Source organism: Oncorhynchus gorbuscha, linkage group LG23 (assembly GCF_021184085.1).
Source record: "Oncorhynchus gorbuscha isolate QuinsamMale2020 ecotype Even-year linkage group LG23, OgorEven_v1.0, whole genome shotgun sequence".
NCBI lineage: Eukaryota > Metazoa > Chordata > Actinopteri > Salmoniformes > Salmonidae > Oncorhynchus > Oncorhynchus gorbuscha.
The window spans coordinates 65,789,685-65,794,684 of record NC_060195.1 but is presented as its reverse complement, the minus strand read 5'-3'; the positions used below and the strand labels follow the sequence as shown (position 1 = coordinate 65,794,684).

General features: G+C 42.3%; 1 protein-coding gene across 1 annotated transcript in view; it reads left to right on the top strand.

The window, feature by feature from the left end:
• LOC124011375 (fibroblast growth factor 14-like) overlaps window positions 1-5,000 on the top strand; it is a 55,115-nt gene that overhangs the window by 1,600 nt on the left and 48,515 nt on the right. The gene's annotated exons all lie outside the window — the stretch shown is intronic.

Here is a 5,000-nt window from a genome sequence, read left to right as displayed (position 1 = left end):
CAGTCAAACACTCTGCGGCCCTAAACCTAAACGCAATGTTTCCCCTTTACGTCGATATTAGGAATTCACCAAGGCTGCATACGAATTGGAGATCAAGGCTGTTGATGCAGCTCACCTAGATACGTTGCCATGACTGTAAATACACGCTGAGATATACACAGCATTTTTTTTTATTTTGATCTATAAATAACATCATCGGATATTCCAACACAAAGGCCTATAGCATCTCATGCAAAGCAATGCGACATATGCTGCATCAACAATGGAACATTTAGGCCAACTTTGAATTACACAAGGCCTACCACGTCTTTTCTCACTTCCCCAAATAGGTTATTTTTCTAGTAGGCCTACACTGAAAAAAGTAAGGTTCTTAAATAGTTCTTCCCCAGCTCTTAAAGGGACAGTTCGAGATTTGGCAGTGAAGCTCTTTATCTACTTCCCCAGAGTCAGATTAACTCGTGGAGGCCATTTTTATGTCTGTGCTGCAGTGTAAAGGAAGTTGCTAACTAGCAATAGCGAAATATGTTATTCTAGCTGATCTCATAGACTTCCAGTTATTGCACTAACACTAGTTAGCATTGGCTCATGAACCTGCCTCTAACTTCCTTCATACTGGATGCATATACATCCAAATTGTATCCACGAGTTCATTTGACTCTGTTGAAGGAGATAAAGGGATTCATTGCCAAAATCACGAACTATGCCTTTAAGGTTCTTTGGAGAACTCTTGACTGATAAATAGCCTTTGAGTTAAGTGGGGTTTCTTGATGTGGCATCTACAGTTCTTCAGAATTCTAAAAGGTTCTTGAAATGTACGGAAGCCTCCAGATGTGTCCCTTTCATAGCACACAGCAAATTGGCTAGTGTTTATTTTTCAGTGTAACATTTCTAGTGTTGATTCGGGAGTTAAATTAACACTGGAAGAGTTACATTGACACTGGAAGAGTTAAATTAACACGGGGAGAGTTGAAAAATAATCACATTGTTTGTGTTAATAACCAGAGTTGTAACAAAATCGTACCCATCATTATCATATTTCCCAGCATTCTCTATTGCTGGTAGATTTTTGTTTCAATATGTGGACCCCAGGAAAAGTAGCTGTTGCTTTAGCACTAGCTCATTGGGATCCTTATAAAATACTAAATATCTATATTTTTTGCATGTACATTGATTGATTATTTAATCTTATGCTACTCAAATATAAATAGCATACATTTTTATAAACTAATTTAATTTGTTATTTGGACTGAAATGCTGTTCCAGTTTAGATGCTTAAGGTAGTCTGATATATTAGTCTTCCCGACCCTAGCAGTCATTCTGAATGCACGTCGTGGGTGAATAAACATTGCAAATGTTGGATATCCCCACTTTTAATGGATTCCAATAAGAATGATATTTGCTGGTGCAAAACAGCATAAAATGACTTGCAGGTCTGACGTGACGTGTAACCCTTGAGTTTCAGGACACTGTATTAGGGTAAAACCAGGCCCTCAAAAAAGGCATTATGTCATATGTATTGTATTGTTTAAAATAATAACATTTTAAAGATAACATATTCACTTAGTATCTCTACTTGGTGAAGGCCACAGGATTGAAAATGAATGAATGTCACTAACAAGTCATGGGTGGTAACACTACAATGCGCTCGAAGCCACACTGGGAAATCCACCACTGAATTCACAGGCGGCTGGTGGCAACTTCATTTGGGAGGACGGGCTTATTGTAATGGCTTGAATGGAATTGATGGAATGCTATCAAACACATCACACATATTGTTCCATGTGTTTGATACCATTCCATTCACTCCATTTCAGGCATTATTATGAACCGTACTGTACAGAACCTATTAGAGATCTATAAAGAACCATGCATACACCTTTATTTTTAATAGGTCTACACAATTGTAGCCCTCCACAAGTCTGACTCATCCTTGGGAGCAATATCCAAATGCCTGAAGGTACCACGTTCATCTGTACAAACAATAGTACACAAGTATAAACACCATGGGACCATGCAGCCGTCATACCACTCAGGAAGGAGACGCGTTCTGTCTCCTAGAGATGAAAGTACTTTGGTGTGAAAAGTGCAAATCAATCCCAGAAAAACAGCAAAGGACCTTGTGAAGATGCTGGAGGGAACAGGTACAAAAGTATCTATCTCCACAGTAAAACGAGTCCTATATTGACATAATCTGAAAGGCCGCTCAGCAAGGAAGAAGCCACTGCTCCAAAACCGCCATAAAAAAACAGACTACGGTTTGCAACTGCACATGGGGACAAAGATCATACTTTTTGGAGAAATGTCCTCTGCTCTGATGAAACTGTTTGGCTATAATGACCATCGTTATGTTTGGAGGGAAAAAAGGGGATGCTTGCAAGCCGAAGAACACCATCCAAACCGTGAAGCACAGGGGTGGCAACATCATGTTGTGGGGGTGCTTTGCTGCAGGAGGGACTGGTGCACTTCACAAAATAGATGGCATCATGAGGCAGGAAAATGATGAAGAGAGATAGAGAGAGAGAGAGAAAGACTGTGTCAGCTTGTCTTCTACAGGCTTCTGACCCAGACTCCCAGCAGATGGTTATATGTTCCCAGCCTGCTCTGGCTTATAGCTGCCTGGCTGCTTGGTAGAGGGCCTAGCACTTGTTTGCTAAATACACCCGGCCTCAATAGCTTGTACTTGTTGTTTTGTTTGTCTCTGTATGTGAAATATCTCTTGGCAGCCTCTGTCCATGGTGCTGACCAGGGCCATTAAAAAACTGGGAGTGTTGAATGGACAGCTCCAAATGAAGTACCTTAAACCAGGGGTAGCCAGCCTTTTTCCTGGGGAGCCCCTGCTACGGTGTTTGTGTGTTTTGTGCAGGTGTTTGTGCATTTTGTGCAGGTGTTTGTGTGTTTTGTGCAGGTGTTTGTGCATTTTGTGCAGGTGTTTGTGCATTTTAAATACCGAGAGAGAGAGACACTTCACACAGGAACAACAGATCAATAGACACCCCACCCAGATCTGCAGGACGCCCCCCCCCCGGACCTACACATAGAGGACCCATGCCAAGAGGAATTACATCCAGACCACAGTACACCCAGACACATCCACACCCCCAGCCCAACGAAACAACACCCCCCACGTCAACCATGCCCACACCCCATTTAGGCCCCCTCAGATCAGACCTATGCCACTCCTGCCCACCCCATGCACCCCACCCCCGCAAAGAGGGCCTCAACATGGAAGCCACACATACGCCCAGGTAGTGAGCGGGCAAACAGTCCCAACCCCCACTCTCACACTGGCCCAAGCCAATGGCAAGTACCAGATGCTCAGCAGGCTCTGCTCACACTTACTGGCCTGAGGCCAAACCATGACCAACAACATTGGACACTCTATGGAACAAAAAGCCTTCACTATATTATCCTGGAATATCCAAGGCCTGAGGTCATCTGCCTTTGGCCTAAAGAGCAGAAACCCGGACTTCACCAAGGAAATCGGAAATACAGACATTGTTATCCTGCAAGAAACCTGGTATAGAGGAGACGGACCCACTGGTTGCCCTCTAGGTTACAGAGAGCTGGTAGTCCCATCCACCAAACTACCAGGTGTGAAACAGGGAAGGGACTCAGGGGGTATGCTACTTTGGTATAGAGCAGACCTAACTCACTCCATTAAATTAATGAAAACAGGAACATTATACATTTGGCTAGAAATTCAAAAGGAAATTATCCTAACAGAGAGATGTCCTCCTGTGTGCTACCTATATCCCCCCACTAGAATCCCCATATTTTAATGAAGACAGCTTCTCCATCCTGGAGGGGGAAATCAATCATTTCCAGGCCCAGGGACATTTACTAGTCTGTGGCGGCCTAAATGCCAGAACCGGACAAGAACCTGACACTCTCAGCACACAGGGGGAGAAACACCTGCCTGGAAGTGACAGCATTCCCTCCCCCATATGCCCCCCTAGGCACAACTATGACAACATAACCAACAAAAACGGGTCAAACGTCCTGCAGCTCTGTCGCACGCTGGGTATGTACATTGTCAACGGTAGGCTTTGAGGGGACTCCTATGGTAGGTACACCTATAGCTCATCTCTTGGCAGTAGTACTGTAGACTACTTTATCACTGACCTCAACCCAGAGTCTCTCAGAGCGTTCACAGTCAGCCCACTGACACCCCTATCAGACCACAGCAAAATCACAGTCTACTTAAACAGAGCAATACACAATCATGAGGCATCAAAGCCAAAGGAACTGAGTAACATTAAGAAATGCTATAGATGGAAGGAATGCAGTTTGGAAACAACAAATTCAATCCCTTTTAGACAATTTTATGGGTAAAACGTTTCACTATAATATTGAAGGTGTAAACTTGGCAGTAGAACATTTTAACAGTATATTTGACCTCTCAGCTTCCCTATCAAATCTAAAAATCTCAAATAGAAAACCGAAGAAAATTAACAACAATGACAAATGGTTTGATGAAGAATGCAAAAATCTAAGAAAGAAATTGAGAAACCTGTCCAACCAAAAACATAGAGACCCGGAAAACCTGAGTCTACGCCTTCACTATGGTGAATCACTAAAATAATACAGAAATACACTACGGAAAAAAGAAGGAACAGCATGTCAGAAATCAGCTCAATGTAATTGAAGAATCCATAGACTCTAACCACTTCTGGGAAAATTGGAAAACACTAAACAAACAACAACACGAAGAATTATCTATCCAAAATGGAGATGTATGGGTAAACCACTTCTCCAATCTTTTTGGCTCTATAACAAAGAATAAAGAGCAAAAACATATACATGATCAAATACAGATCTTAGAACCAACTATTAAAGACTACCAGAACCCACTGGATTCTCCAATTACATTGAATGAGTTGCAGGACAAAATAAAAACCCTCCAACCCAAAAAGGCCTGTGGTGTTGATGGTATCCTCAATGAAATGATCAAATATACAGACAACAAATTCCAATTGGCTATACTAAAACTCTTTAACATC